Source organism: Tupaia chinensis, unplaced genomic scaffold (assembly GCF_000334495.1).
Source record: "Tupaia chinensis unplaced genomic scaffold, TupChi_1.0 Scaffold143064_1, whole genome shotgun sequence".
NCBI classification, from domain to species: Eukaryota; Metazoa; Chordata; class Mammalia; order Scandentia; family Tupaiidae; genus Tupaia; species Tupaia belangeri.
The window spans coordinates 559,285-576,113 of NW_006202908.1; the positions used below are offsets into that span (position 1 = coordinate 559,285).

Genomic DNA, 16,829 nt, shown 5'->3' on the forward strand with positions numbered 1-16,829 from the left:
TCAAGGGCATGTTTAGTCATCCCTCTGAGAGCGTCACCTTCCATTTCAAAAACAGGCGAAGCCAGATACCTCTGTGCCCTCGGATGGCCCTTGCAGAAAGAGAGACAAGCCAGCCGGCCTGAACTCAGCCTGCAGCCGCAGCAAGTCGTCTCAGCGGTCCAGGCCCTGCAGAGCGCTCCAGGAGGAGCTAGCACCTGGTGGAACCCCGCCAAGATCAGCTGCCACGGCCAACCTGCTCCCCGGAAGCGTGAGCAGAGGGGGTGACTTGCCGAGGCTCTGAGTTCTGGGCTGTTTGTTATTCAGCCTCGCTGGGCTGTTGCATAAGCGTTTGATAGTGATTCCCAACAATGAATGCTCCAGCTGTGCCTACAGCTCTGTCCACACGCCATACAGGCGCTCCAGGCTGAGTGCTCCCGTCTCCTCAAAGCTCCTGTGTGAGGTCTACCCCACAGTGGGATGACATACAGGGAGCAGTCTTGGGAGGTGAGAGGGTTACGTCATGAAGGTGGGGCCCTCATGGTGGGATTAGTGCCCCTCCCCAAAGAGGAAGGGACAGGAGATTCGTTCTCTCTCTCAGATGTGAGAGTACAGAGAGCCTTCACTTAAACTTGGAAGTGGGAACCTGGGTTGGCTGGCACCTGAATCCTGGACTACCTAGTCTGCAGTACTGTGAGAATTAAATTGCTGGCTTCTGTTTGTTCGTTTTTAAGGTGTAGCCATTGGGCATGGGCACTCACCAGAGAGAGACAGCACTCACCAGAGACAGTGAGAGGAAAAGTGAGAACTCATTCCCCAGTGGGGATGGCCACGCGCCAATCTCTTCTCCTCAGTTCTCCTGAGACTTTGGGCACACACTCACCTGGGCCCAGTGTGATTTTCAGGCTGTCAGGTCTGGGACTCGAACCACAGTCTCCCACGTGGGAGTCCAGCACCTTAATCACTACACTACATGCTGGTCCCTAAATTGCTGCTTAAGCCACGTGGTCTATGGCATTCGTTTACAGCAGCTCCAACTAAGACAGAGAAAGAACAGACAATGAGTCGATCCTAAAGGGAAGCCAAGTGGTAACGCCATGGCGAACTACGCCTTCACCTTCTCTTCCCTTCGGGGCCGCGGAGTCACACGTAACACTGGTGAGGGGCAGCCCCTTGGCCCCACACTCCCCGTGGGTTGCACCCTTTCCAGGCCTTAAGAGGAGGGAACTGCCGTGCCCTCCTGGGTCCGTCTCCCTCCCTGGAGCCTCCGTCTGAGTCCCCGTGGCTCCATTTCCAGCTCGCCTTCCTCAGTCACCGAGACAGCAAAAATAAACTGCCACACTGAACCACGGTGGCAATTAACTCGGAGGGAGAATCCTGTGGGTGTCTAAAAGCTTACTCTAAGTTATATTTGCTTAATATATGCTTCCACTGACAAATAATTAGGGCAGCAATTAATTTTAAAATGCAAATGTGCAGTGGTTTTTCCCTGTTTTGTTTTGTTTTGTTTTAAATATCCTTTGTCCTCCCTTCTACTTGTATGAGAGTCTTAATGGATTTAGTTTGGTAAAGGAATGAAATGATTGTTTCTAATGCTTTATTTACTTGATTGAATCAGACTTTTTATCAAATACTGACGACAAATGTTTGCTCAAGATCATACGCCACGGAACGTAATAGAAATAAACGCCTGTAACCCGGAGCCGTGGCTTCCCCGTGTCTGGTGGGTGACCCCTCCGCGTGTCAAACCACGACAGTCAGAGGAGGTGCACAGCCACGCACCTGTCGAACTGCAGCGGCGGCTGTTTCCTAGTCAGTAGGAAAATGCCTTATTATCTCTGCAAATGTCACTCAGACATTCTTGGAGAAGAGAAAACTTTCTAACTCTAAGGACAAGTAAAATGAGCTTTTCTTTCTTTTACATACTCCAGTGCTGGCGGGATCGGGAACCTGGGGAAATGGTGCCACGCCAGGGTGGTGCCGCGGCAGGGCAGTGGGCTCACGTGGGAGAGGTCCCGAGTTCCTCTCCCGGGACATCCCTGAGTATGTCGGGCAAGTACACATGTCCCCATGGCCCGAGCAGGCTGAGACCAGGGGTGACCTGTGCTGTGAAAAGCTGTTGAGGTACCCATCTCTGGCTCTGTCCCCGCCTCTCTCTCTCTGTGTCCCTCTCTCCCACAGAATAAATGAGTAAATAATTTTTTCAGTTATTTTTTTCCCCATAGAGTGTGTGCGCTCACTGGAGAGACAGAGAGGGACGGTGAGAGGAAAAGTGAAAAATCATTCCCTGGTGGGATAGCCATGCCACAATCCCTGACCCTCCATTCTCCTCTTGGGATTTTGGGCGCACATACACACATGCTCAGGGTGAGTTTTAAGCCGCCAAGTTGAGTACTCCAACCACAGCCAGCCATGTGGGAGTCCAGCGCCTTAATCACCACACTACCTTTTGGCCCTCACATAGTCAACCATAGTTCAAGTCCCAGACCCAGCAGTTTAAAACTCATGCTGGGCACATGTGCATACTTGTCCAAAATTCCAAGAAGAGAATGGAAGAGAAGGGATAGCAGTGTGGCCATCCCGCCAGGGGCTGATTTCTCACTTTCTGTCTCTCTGTCTCTCTCTGTCTCTCCAATGAGTTCACATGCCCTGTAGCAAAACTTCTCTCTAAAAGAAAAAAGTCCACTGAACCCACCTTTCTGATAACAGTCCTCTATGCCAGATTTACCAGACCCTGTTCTCAGGGCGTACTAAGAAAGCTGGACAAGGGACCGGCAGTTAGCATAATGGCTATGTCGCTGGACTCTCATGTAGTTGACCGCGGTTCTTGTTCCCAATCTGGTGGCTTAAACTCACGCCGGGCGCATGTGCGTGCGTGCCCAAGACCCCAAGAGGAGAATGGAGGAGAAGGGATTGCGGCATGGCCATTCCCTCTGGGGGGGGGATTTCTCTCTCTCTCTCTCTCTCTCTCTCTCTGGTGAGCGCACATGCACTATAGCAAAAACCTCTCCAAAAAAAAAGCCGGACAGGAAAACCTCTGTGACGTTTTAGTCGTGTGCCACCAGGCATCATTTCACATGCGTGTGTACTGCCTCCTCTCCGGAATGCGCCCCCGAGGGCCGGGGCTGCACCCAAGTAGGACCTGCAGCAGCACGGGCTCCCTGTGAGTCTGCCGCTGTTGAAAGGAGAGACGTGGCTTTCAAGGATGTGAAGAGGACGAACCGAGAGCTTGAAGGAGGGAGGCCTTTCTCAGCATGGGATGTGGGCCGGCTGGGTTGACTGGAAGATGTCAAGGAGGAGGTGAGGAAGAGACCCAGAAGTGCCTGTGAGGGGACCTGCAGGAGGCAGCCCAGGGAACAGAGGAGGACGTGCATAGCAGGAGGGTCACGGAGAGACAGCAGTCGGGACGGGCTGGGGACACCGGGGTTTCACTGGAGCACGGGGTCCCATGGGAAATGGCAGGAGCTGGGGCTGGATGGGGGCGACACCCAAAGCAGGAGGGAGCTCACGCCCTGCTCCCTCTGTAAGCCCCGTGCTGACCACTGACGGAGACATTTCAGTCCCAGATTACCAACTAGCGGGACCAACAGGAACAGCTGTCCAGCTTGGGCAAGGAAATGGGGTCTCTTTTTTGAAAGTTTAGTTCTTTCTTTCTTCCATGAGAGAGAAACGGGGGGTGGGGACCCCTAAAAGAGTCTTCATGCCATGACCCACCCCCAACTTCGGCAAAAGCGTGCTGGTGTGTTCATGCCAGGCTCTAGACTGAACCTGGAACCTCCCTCGTGTCAGCCTCCCAGAGCGCTGCGTTACTGCGGTACCGCCCCCAGATTCTGGACCCTCTTCAGTGACAATCCTGGGATGTTTTTCCTTTTCTTGTTGTTCATTGTTTGGTTATAGAGAGACAGAGAGAGAGAGAAAGTGAGAGGATGGAAGTCCCTCCTGGGGGGATGGCCACACCTCAATCGCTTCTCCTCCGATCCCCTCTGGATTTTGGACACACGTGTACATGTGCCTGGCATGTTTCTCAAGTGGCTGGGTCCGAGACTTGAAGCACACCGTCAGCCACGTGGGATCCAGCCGCCTTAACCACCATGTGGCTGGCCAAGTCACATACTGGCCTATGAGCCCGTGACATATTTCCACTGGTATGTGACTTGGTTTGAGGACACAGCCAAGGACCTACCAACTAACGCGAAGAGAATAAGTGGTCGCCAACCATGGAAATCAGTCGTTGCTATTTTTGTTCCATTATCTAAATATGTAAAGAGAGACAAGCATTTCTGTGTGAGTTATCTGCATGAACCCCACAGTTCTCCATGCAGGGTGAGGGGGGACTCACCATGGGGAAAAGAAACTACGGATCTCTAAAATGAAGTACTATTCCTATGAAAGTCTTTCGAAACCTCATCCCAGTTCTTGTCCCCGTTGCTCACCCGTGTAAGGAAACGTTCCCGACACCAAGAACGAGCAGGCTGGCCTCTACGCGGCCTCCCTTTGTCCCGCCGCCTTTTAGTTTCATAGGAACAAGTCATTAAGTGGGGCACAGGTGCAAGTCCCATCGCTGCCTTCTGCTGGCTGCGAGTTGAGGTCGTCCGTGAGCGGTCTGGGCCGCGCTGATCGCATTGCGAATTCCTGTCATGTGTACACAGACTCCAGTCCAGGGAGGATGAGGATTTTTGAACTTCAAAAAAGAGAGAGAGAGGATGAATAACAATAAATATTTCATTGTCTGGTCGGCCCAGTTTAGGAAGCCCGATTGTCTCGTTCCGACTCTGAGGATGCTGCAGGAAACCCCAGACGTCCCTCCTTCCAGCCTAACTTACCGCCCCATGGCCCGGAGGCCGAGCATGGCACACGGGGAGGCTGGCAGCCAGGAAGAGGGGAGCGAGAGGAACGCCACCTGGGAGAGGCCAAGTGCCACCTGGCACCCCCGCCTGCCTCCCCGCGGCTGGTCCCTGCGTGGACTAAGGCTCACCCAAGCTTCCTTTGCTCAGGCAGGCGCTCAGCCCAGGCTGGGGTGGTCAGGAAGTACTTGTTCTGAGGGTTCCTGAGGTGGCGCGGCTCACGTCCCTGTGCGAACAGTGCCCTGAAAGGGCGGGGTAAATATTGAGCAAGACCCTGGCGCAGCTCTGGGTCCTTCAGCTCCTCTTTGAGCTGCGCAGCCCGGGGCTTCAGAAGGGTCGGGCTCTGAACACGTGTGCTATCCACTGGCAGTGTGACTTACAGTACACGTGTGCACGTCGCAGTGCATGTGGTGCGACATACAGTGCGTGTAATGTACACAGCACATATTTTACACGTCCTGTATGTAGATATAATACACACGGTCATTCTTTTGATTCTGCCGTCTGTCCTTAAATTGTCCTTTGTCCTTCCTTCAGGCTTAGACCCCATCTCTTCCTTGGATGTGATAATGGAGGCTATACCACAGTCTACACTGTTACCATAAAGAGCGTGTACCTCGGGCCTGCAGGTGGCATGGTGGTTAAGGTGCTGGATTTGCCACATGGGCGGCTACAGTTTGAGTCCCGAATGTGGTGGCTCGCTTTCTCACTTTCCCTCTCTCTCATTTTCTCTCCCTGTCTCTCTCTCTGGTGAGTGCATGTGCCCTATAGTAAATTTAAAAATAATAATAGGAGCAATAAAGAAATAAAGTTAAATAAATCGTTCTTTTTTAAGAATTATTTTAATTAAATTTAGTTAGTTAGTTATTACAGAGCAAGAGAGAGAGAAAGTGACAAAGCAAGACTTCAGGTCCGGGACTTGAACCTCAGTCAGCCATGTGGGAATCCAGCACCCTTAACCGCCATGCCACCTGCTGGCCCCAAATAAATCATTCTTTAAAAAAAAACAGTGCTTGGCCCTAAAATGAAATAAGACAGAACCTGACACCCTCAGGAGAGATTATCCTGCCCTAAGTAGCCCTTGGGAGTCAGACCAGTCAGCCTAAGAATTTTGAAAGAGATGTTCCAGAAGAATTCTTTTTTGGATTGTTTAAAACCACAAAGCCCAGGTCAGCAGGTAGCATGGTGGTTAGGGTGTTTGCCTCTCACATAGCCGACTGCAGTTCAAGCCCTGGACCCGGCAGCTTACCTTCTCACTTTCCCTTTCTCTCTCTGGTCAAATTAAATAATAGTAATAATAACAAATTAATTATACTAAAAACTATTTTTCTTAAAAACAAAACCACAAAGCCAAAAGTTTGCAGATAGATCAGCTACTCCTCTTGCCTGGCTGCATAACATGAGGCACGCGGGAAGCTCGTGGCAAAAGTGGCAAGCTCGTCGTTCCTCTGCAAGGTCTCCAAAGGCCAGCCCGCCATCCGAAGGGCAGGAAGCCTGACTTCATGCAGGAGATGAGAATGAGCCAGCATGGTACCTCGGTGGATTCAGAGGGTTCGTGTTTGCCTGATGATCTCAGAAAGATAGGAATGTGGGGCTGTCCATATTTCATTTCCCAGCCCAGTTTCCAAGGGATGCGGCATTTCTGGTGCCCTGGGTAATGGTAAATCATTTATTACATACTGACCAAAGCTTCAAGGTACCGTTTGTGTCTGCTAATGATCAAGTTGTACCAAGAATAGAATAAAAACATAAAAGAAATATAAATCATTTTGTAAGAGACTGGAGTTCTGTGTGTCTTCCCATAAGAAATTCTATGTAGGTCCCATAACATTGAATTATTAAAACCAGAATTTTAGAATACTGATACAAAGACTGAAGTATTTTACCCCTAAAATAAGAGTTTTAGGCAGACACTTATTTATGTATTTTGACATTAATGAAGGGAAAGGCTTTTGATCCAAAAAAAAAAAAAAAAAAAAAAGGCTTCTCAAAAAGAAAAGGTAGAATAAGATCCATTGCCAATTTACCTAATTAGAAAATGTCCAAACTGGAGGGGCTTTTTAACTTTTCTTTTTTTTAACTAGCTTTTATGACTTCCCAATAGAAAGTTTTATGTAACTTTTCCTTTCCAGGCATGTCATTTTCATTAATACCACTAGTGACAAATAACTACTAAAGGATAATTATGACAGAATTTAGAAAATAATGGTGGTTGACATTGTGCTGCTCCCCACATCTCTGCCCATTCACTGTCTCTCCAAAAAGCAGAACTACGGGATCACAGAAATGAGGAAAAACTAGACATTTCTCATGCTTTTGTTCTTTCAATTTTGTTTCCTGCCGTCTTTCCTTCATTTATGATCTAATTCTTTGGGCATTTCTCTCTGAATGGAACTGATTACATCTATAAAGAAAGCATTGAAAATATGGTCTTAAGTTTCTAAAGTGTGACTTGACTTCAAAAATAAAACTTTGTGGTTCAACTCCAGAGCCCTGTGGTTAAGGGAGCCGGATCCCACATGGCTGACCATAGTTTGAATCCTAGCCCTGGAAGCTTGAGGAACATACCACGTTCATGGGTATGCATGCCTCAAATCCTGACAAGGGTGGATAAGTAGAGGGGAGGGAACTGTGGCATGGCCATGCCCATTCTGGGGTGCTCTCCCCCAATCTTTCTGCCTCTGGTGAGCACATGTGTCCTCTGGCTTTCTTTTTCAATTTAATAAATAAAACCAATACTCTTGCAAATGCCTTATAGGTCCAATTATCCTTTTGTTCTGTTTCAGTGTTTGATTTTTTTATTGTTTCCTTTTTATATATGTACATTCAGTATATCATTATACCTTGTAAAATGAGTTTTCCAGCATGAATACACTGTATATTAGTCCAGTCAAAAATATTATCATATATGTTGTCATCAACACGTAAGTTTCCGTTTTTGTGTCCCTTAAATGTTTTGCTTTTTTTGCAGGGAGAGCCTTAAAGTAGCTACAGTCTTTGCACTATCTCTGCAGGGCATGCAAAAGCTCTAAACAAAGACATAATCTACTGCTGGGCTTTGCAGATAGAAGAAAGCTGAGTGTAGCCAGAGAAAGCCAGGAGAGGCTTGCTTAGAACCAGGAGGTGCCCTACAGATGAAGCACAGCGCTTTGCCTCCCTTACAAAAGAATGAGCACAGAACAACTCAGGCCGCCGGGGACCAGCAGTTAGCGTAATGGCTGTCGCTGGACTGCCACGTAGTACACCGTGATTCAAGTCCTGGATCCAGTGGCTTAAACTCACGCTGGGCTCGTGTGTGCGCATGCCCAAGATCCCTAGAGGAGAATGGAGGAGAAGGGATTGTGGTGTGGCCATCCCCCCCTGGAGAGTGATTTTTTACTTTCTGTCTCTCTGTCTCTCTCTGTCTGTCTGGCAAGCGCACATGCCCTATAGCAAAAACCCCATTAAAAAACAAAAAAAAAGAACAACTGAGACTGCCGGTTCTCCAGCAGAGATGCTGGGTCCACCTAAACCCCATTTTTATTTGTCATTTCTCGTCCACAGCCCCTTCCCTCAGGGTACCCTATCTCTCTGCTCTCAGGCAGGGGCACTTTTTCCCCTTGAGTCCCTTCCTCTGACCCTCCCCATTTCCCGCCTTCCTCCCACACTGTCTCTGGTATCTGCAATTGCTCGCCATTTCTTTCATACCCTACAATCTTTCCAATTCTGCCATAGAGTGCAGACATTTGGTATATATTAAGTGGAGATATACAATGCCCCTCTTCCACAGTGCGGCTTGCTTCAATTACCAGTGAGTCTTCCATGTTTATCCCCTTTCTATCAAATGCCAGGGTCTCCTTGTGTTTTAGAGCTGAGTAGTATCCCATACTGTATATGTGCCACACTTTTTATCCATTCATCTGTTCGTTGGTTCCATGTCTTAGCAATTGTGAATAATGCTGCAATAAGCATGGATGTGCAAGTACTTTCCTTACTGAGTGTGTCTTCATCCTTTGTGTAGATACCTGGCAGAGCAATTGCTGGATCATATGGCAGTTCTATTTGTAGGTCTTTGAGGGACATCCATATTGTTGTCCACAGTGGCTATACTAATTTACATTTCTACCAACAGCGAAGAAGATTCTCTTTTCATCATACTTTCTCCAGGACTTGTTATTATTATTATTATTATTATTATTATTATTATTTTAATCTTTGCTATTCTGACTGGGGTTAGGTGGTATCTCATTGTGTTTTTGATTTGCATCTCCCTTATGATAAGGGATGTTGAGCTTTTTTTTTCATGTACTTTTTGGCTGTTCTTATGTCTTCCTTGGAGAGTTCTCTGTCAGTTCAATTGCCCAACTTTTAATTGGGTTGATTTTTTTTTTCAGGTAAGCCACTTGAATCCCATGTATCATCTGATTATCAGTCCCTTATCTAAGGCAAAGTTTGAAAATATATTTTCCCATTCCAAAGGTTGTTGAATCATTCTAATTATTGCTTCTTTTGATGAGCAGAAGCTTTTTAACCTGATGCAATCCCACTTGTCTGTTTTTGGGATTATTGCCTGTGTTTTAGGGGTTTAAGAAATCTTTGCCTACTCCAATGTCTCTAAGAGTTTCCCCAGTGTTACTACTCACCAGTACTTTTTAGTTTGAGGCTATAGGTTGAGGTTTTTGATGCATTTTGAGTTGATTTTTCTTAATGGTGAGAGATAGGGGTCCAGTTTCATCTTGGTGGAGACCCAGTTTTTCCAGCACCGTTTGCTGAAGAGATTTTCTTTTTCTTACCAGATTGACTGGTGCCCTTGGCAAAAACTCAGTTGGCTATATATTTTGGAGTTTATTTCTGGGGTCTCTATTCTGTTCCTTTGGTCTACATACCTGGGGTGTTTTTGTTTGTTTTTGTTTTTGTTTTTGTTTTTGTTTTGCCAATACCATGCTGTTTTGATTATCACAGATTTATAATTCTTACCAAAATATCAATAGCACTTTCTTCAGAAATAGGAAAAAAGACATCCTCAAATGTATATGACTCTTAAGGGACTTCAAAGAGACACAATTTTTAAAAGCACAGAGTGGAGACCAGCAGATGGCATAGTGGTTAAGACACTAGACATGGCTTAACCCCCATGACTGACCACAGTTCAAGTCCCAAACATAGCAGCTTGAAAGTCATTCCGGGTGCAAGTACTAGCAAAGACGGCAGTGGCTGCAGCAACTCATGGGGTCGTGGCTGCAAAGCTTGCCTTGCGTAAGATTGACATCCACTTATGCCAGTGCTCACCAGGCAACCAGGGTATGAGGGACTTCATTGACAAGTGCTATGTAGAGCTGATGAAGATGAGCCCCAACTTGCCTATCCTGAACCAGGAATGCGCCGATGTGCAGCCCAAACTCTGGGCTTGCTACCCATTTGACCAAGAGAAGGACATCACTTTAAGCAGCCTCAGTGTTGACCAGGTAACCTGAGCACTGGAGAATGTGCCAAGTAGCAAAGCCTGAGGCCTAAATTGAGAATGAAGAGTACAGACCCAGAACCTGAGCTCTGCTGAACTGAGTACAATGTAGAAAATTATGTTCAACTGATCCTTATAAAACTTGTGCTGTAAAATGCTGTTTCTGAGTATTCTTGTTTTCATTTTGTTTTCTATCCCGTATTTTACAACCACTGAGGCCTTCAGTTGAATATAAAAATAAAAGTTTTATTCTGTTTCATCAAAAAAGAAAGAAAAAAAGAAAGAAAGTCACCCTGGGTGCATGTGCATGAATGCCCAAGATCCCAAGAGGAGAGTGGAGGAGAAGGGATTGTGCAGTGGTCACCCCCTTTGGTGGGGGGAGGTGATTTCTTACTTTCCCTCTCTCTGATTCTCCCTTTGTCCCTCTGGAGAGTGCTTGTACATGGCAAAAAAAAAACTAAAAACAAACAAATAGTACAAAATAAGTGGGCTCACACTTCCCAATTTAAAAATACATTACAAAGCTATAGATATCAAAACGATGTGATGCTGGAATATAAGCAGACATTTAGAACGAGAGAATAGAATAAAGAACACAGAGATAGTTCCTCACCTGTATAGTTGAATACTCTTCTATAAGGAAGCATTGGGGAAAACAAAAAAAAGAAAGAAAAAAAACAGTGTATTCAGCAAATAGTTTTGGAAACACTGCCTATCCACATGCAATGTGGAATGAAGTTTGGACCCTTACCTATATAACATATACAAAAATAAACTCAAGGGACCATCAGTTAGCATAATGGCTATGTCACTGAACTCGCATGTAGTCGACCGCGGTTCGAGTCCCGAACCCAGTGGCTTAAACTCACGCCGGGTGCGTGTGCGTGCGTGCTCAAGATCCCAAGAGGAGAATGGAGGAGAAGGGACTGAGGCGTGGCCATTCCCCCGGGGGGTGATTTCTCGCTTTCTGTCTCTCTGTCTCTCTCTGTCTCTCTGGTGAGCGCATGCACCCTGTAGCAAAAACCTCTCCAAAAAAATAAAAATAACTCAAAGTGGATAGGACACAACCCCAGCTGACCCTGGCCTAAGGAGATTCATTCAGGTTGTAATGTTTGACAGGATATCCTTCCTTTTTTAAGGCTGAATAATATTTTATTGCATGTTCTTTATCCATGGATCTTCTGATGGACGTTGGGATGCTTCTGCCTCTTGATTATTGTGAATAACGGTGCAATGAACACAGGAGTGCAGCTATCATTTCAAAGACTGCTTTTAAATCTTTTGGATAAGGACACGGAAGTGAGACTAGTTCACTCTATTGTTTTATTTTTTGAGGAATCACTATAATGTTTTCCACCGTGGTTGCACCATTTTACACTCTCATCAATAGTGACTCATGTCGTTTTCTGTTTTGTGCTGTTGGTTCTTTGTTTTGTTTTGTTTTGCAGTGGTCAGCCTAATGGGTGTGGAGTGTTATTTCATTTGATTTTTAATTTTCAGAAGCCTCCATATTGTTTTCCAGAGAAGCTGTACCATCTTACGTTCCCACTAAGAGTGCACAGAGTTTCCATTTCTTCACATCCTCATCAACATGAGCTATTTTCTCTTTTTTTGTTTGTTTGTGTTTGGTGTTTTTTTAGGTCCTAACCAAGGTCAGAGAGCTCCTAAGGGAGAGCACAAAGGGAGTTCAAAGAGCAGCAAGGAGGCCTGCAAGTAAGGGGAGGGTGTGAAAGAAACGGCAGGGGGAGGATCTGGCAGGTCATTTGCAGCAGTAAACAATGTCCCATGGTCCAGAGAACCAGTGAGCAGCTGGGCCCAGGCAGAGAAGGTTACAGAGGAAGGTTCGCCCTTGAGGAGGGTAAAGACTCTGGGGTGCCCTTGGGGTCCTCGAGAGTGAGACCTGGAAAGCCTTTTTCACCTTTGGTCTGCTATCACCAAAATACCTCCACAAGATGCAGGAAGAAAATACTGGAACTTCTACATATTTTTTGAAATCTTACCCTTTTCAATGTTTGCCTTTCTGCATATTTTGTAATGATATAGCCTATTAGTCTAATAGCAGGCAGGCACAACTTGTAGATATATAAGTTATATATATCAGGAGTTCATTCTCAAAGTATTTTAGGTAAACAATCAAAAAATGTTTGGCAATCGCTGCTCTAGGCCACCTATCTTCTAATAAACTACTGTATCTATAAGACCAAAAGCACCAGCCTGCTTTTTTTAAATCCCTAATTTATGCATGATAGAATGCATGCATACATGCATGACTCGGAGACACAGTAAAGAAAGAGAGAGAGGACTACCTCCACACGGTCCATTCATACCACAAGCCCCTTCCTTCAGCCCTCCAGCCCACTGGATCTTGCCACTTGCATGTGTGTTCAATGGGTTTCAACTGGGCCAAGACCTGGACTACAGCTGCCATGTGGGATCCAGCTTCTCTTGAGCAGTGCATCACCACTGTGCCGCAAAGCTGGCCCGTCCATTCTACCTTGTGTACCAGACCAGCAAAGGGGATTGAGATGAAATGGAGAGTGGAGCGGATGTGCAGGGGCAGAGTTAGCAGGTGGGACTGATTCCAAAGAAGCAGAGGATGTGAGCAGGGGCCCAGAATGTACAGCAAAAAAGAGCCTGAGAATTTCCAAATAATTGAGTAGTAAATGTGGAGTTTGTTCCCACATTTAATCAGACTTAACTGCTCGCTCCTTTGACAGTCACATCCCATGCTATTCCATTCAGTATATGAAGGGGACACACTAGCAGGTTTTATCTTCATGGAGACAGAAGTTACATCTTCACTTGCTTAATTTCCTGAATCTGTCCTAAAACAGCAACTTCTCTAGATAAGTGGGGTGTGGTTGCGTCCTCAGCTGGATGAAGTCTCCATGGACCTATATTCACACATAAGCACACAAATGCACAGATGTATACATGCACATAACCACGCACAGGTACACCCACAAAAGCATGTGCAGGCATATGCATCTACACATACACACACACTTAAGTCCATATCTAAAGAAATATGAACTATAAATATGTTTCAATTCTTTATCTGTATAATGTTAAGTGTAAGATCTCTAGCAAAACTAAAATTAAAATTTTAAAAGTTATGAATGTCCATCACTTTCACTAGATTGGCAACTATTTTGCACCTTAATAGATCCAGGAAGTGTTTTTTTAGTAAAAGAAGAAGAGAGAACCAGCAGTTAGCGTAATGGCTATGTCGCTGGACTCCCACGTAGTCGACCGCGGTTCGCGTCTCGGACCCGGTGGCTTAAATCTCACGCCGGGCACGTGTGCGTGTGTGCCCAAGATCCCGAGAGGAGAATGGAGGAGAAGGGATTGCGGCGTGACCATCCCCCCTGGGGAGTGATTTCTCGCTTTCTGTCTCTATGTCTCTGTCTGTCTGGCGAGCGCACGCGCCCTATAGCGAAAACCTCTCCAAAAAAAAAAAGAAGACAAACATAATCAGAGCTTGATAAAGAACAAGGAGAGTACTTGAAATTTCTATCAATGTTGAAAATTCTACCTCATTTGCATAAGACTTCTTAGAAGTCCATTGTATGGATATACCACAACTTATTATATTAATATACCAACTTGTGAGCACTGAGATCGTTTCCAACTTTTCACGATAGAAAAGAATACCTTTTTATGTTAGTTTTCTCCAAGCTAAATGTCTAGGACATGGAGATGCAAGATCCAAAGGCATATGCATTTCAAAATGTGGTCTCTACTGTTAAATTTCCCTCCAAAGGAATTGAATCCAACGTCTTAGAAAATGCATTTCTTCACACCTTTAGTGTGTCAGTGGAGGTTCTCAATTTTTTCATCTTGTCAATCAAATAAATAAACAACAAAATTCACATTGTATTTAAATTCACATTACATTTGCATCAATTCTTTAAAAGAATGGCCATCGGACCATGTTTATTGGTCATTTGCATTCACAGCAGTATTGCCACTTTGTCCCTTTCCTCTTATCATTCATCATTCAGACTCTCATTCTTATGTGGAAGCCCCTGCAAGTTTAGGAAGAAAAAATAAAAACAGGGAGAAGACTGGATTTGGCACATGAGCCATACTTCTGTCAACCTTGATTGATAAGATAAATAAAATAGTAGGATAAACATTAATTTTTTAAAAAAAAAGGATCTTGCATTTGAAAATATAATCATGTTTTCTTCCAATTTTTGTCATATGCAAAAATGGAGGCAACCCAAAAAGAAGTTGAGGAGGCCACTCCAGAAAGAGTGAAGGACATGATTAAATACAAACTTCAGAGTGTATTCGCTAGGGCGGGCTCAAGTGAGTAACAAATAACCCTCCATGCCTTGGTGGCTCAGTACAACAGAACATACTTCATGTTCATGTAACAGTCCTGTGCAGGAACTGGGGTTGGCAGGGCAGTTCTTCTTCACGTGATCATTCAGAAACCCAAATTCTTCCATTTGTCAACTCCGCCATGTTCTAGAACGATATCATTTCTTCCTAAACTTTAGTATATGTCTTGTTAAAATGCAAATGATGACTCAGTAGGTCTAGTGGGACCGATATTATGCATTTCTAACAAGCTTCTGGGTGGTATCAATGCCTCTAGTCTAAGGATCACATCTTTTTCTTGGTAGTTTATACCTCTCTTTCATGAGAGTAAGATGCAGAGAGAAAGAGAAAAAGAGGAAGACAAGTGCCCTCAATGGGTTTCACTTCATGATTCCCACACCACCTCCTACAGCTCACTCAGCTAGCCAGGATCATGGGTGCATGCGCCCAGCATGATCTGATTCACCCGGGAACTAAAACCAATGTTCCATGCGGATTCAGCTTCACTGGGGCAGCACGTTACACTGTGCTACTGAGCTTCCCATGAACCACAAGGTAGCCAGGACACCACTTCCAGTACATCCTGAGAGCAGCAGAAGAGAGCATTAAAGAGGCGCCTGCCCTCCTGAAAGGCCCAGCTTTGAAGCAGTATGCTGCGTGTCCTTTCACATTCCGTAGACCGACCTGAATAGCTTCCCTAACAAGAGAAGCTAAGCAATGTGCCTAATGACACTTCCCTACAGAAAGAGAAAACGGATTCTAATGATGTTAGCAGACTCTATACATTTTTTATATATTAAAAGGTAATAATATTGAATCTATCAGGCTGACTAGAGCTTCCTATCAATATAGGATGTGCTTTTGAGTTACGAGATCCCAGAGTAATACAAATCAGACCCTCTGACTGTGTCAAATGAACTAAAAATTAAATGCCGGGGGGAAATTCAAATTACAAAAAAAAAAAAAAAAAAAGCTTTAGAAATCTGTTTTGTTTGTTTTTTCAATAAGAAATTGGTTCAGACAATAACTTAAACAAAAGAAGGTAAAGTAGTCCACAGGCAGTGATTTTTAAAACATGTAGATAAAGGGAAGCACTGAAGACGATGGAAATGAGTAGTTAGCAATCGGGTCTCAGGTGAGAAACTGAGTAAAATGTATCCAGTATTGTCATGGGCAGAACCCAGGGAATGCGGGCCAGACGGGCTATCAGCAAGGCAAGGATTTCCTGAGAGCGCAGGAATTTTTCCCTCATGCCAAAAAGAAGCAAGAAGAAGTCCCATTCTACAAAGGTGTCAAGACCATTCCACGGGGATGGGAGCATCTGCTTAACAATGGTATTAGGAAAACTGACCATCTCCATGCAATAGAATGAAGTTAGATCCTTACCTTACACCATATGCAAAAATTAACTCCAAGGGCCCAGCTATGGTAAATCACAATGGATGCTGCTGCTGCTTGGCAGGCTGGGGCAATACGAGAAGTTCTGATTTGATTTCTGGCCCACCCTAAAAAGAAAAAAAATGGGCATGATGGTGCACATCTGTACTCTCTTACTCAGGAGGCTGAGGCAGGAGGAGCATGACACAGCATGAGGACCTGTTTAAATATAATAGTAATAACTCATAATGCATTAAAGACTGAAATGTAAGATGTCAAACTAAAACTCCTGGGAGAAAACAAAGGAAAAGAGCTATATGACATCTAACTCGACAGTAGTTTCCTGGCTACAACACCAAAAGCACAGACCACAAAAGCAAAACTGGACAAATGACACTACATCAAAACTTTTGTGCATTAAGGAAAACAATCAAAGGAGCAAAAGGCAACATACAGATGGCAGAATATATTTGAAAATCACATATCTGATAAGGGATTACTATCCTGAGTATATAAAGAACTCCTACAACTCAACAAGGGCAACAACAACAACGAAAAATCATCCCATTTAAAAATGGACAAAGGACTTGAGTAGACATTTATCTGAAGATATAGCAAATGACTAAAAAAGCATATGAAAATATGTTCAAATCACTAATCATCAAAGGAATATAAATCAAAACCCAATGAGGTATCTCCTCCACCTGTTTGAATGGAAACAATCAAAAAAGAAAAGAAAAGAAGCAAATATTGGCAAAGATGTAGAGGAATTATAAACCTGTGTACTGCTGGTGCGAATGTAAAATGGTGCAACCACTGAGGAAAACAGTATGGAGGTTTCGGGAAAAAATTAAAAATAGGAT

At 44.9% G+C, this 16,829-nt stretch overlaps 1 pseudogene; it reads left to right on the forward strand.

The window, feature by feature from the left end:
* Positions 1 to 1,073: 1,073 nt before the first annotated feature.
* LOC102497230 (NADH dehydrogenase [ubiquinone] 1 alpha subcomplex subunit 2 pseudogene) lies at positions 1,074 to 10,306 on the forward strand (annotated as a pseudogene).
* Positions 10,307 to 16,829: the final 6,523 nt, after the last annotated feature.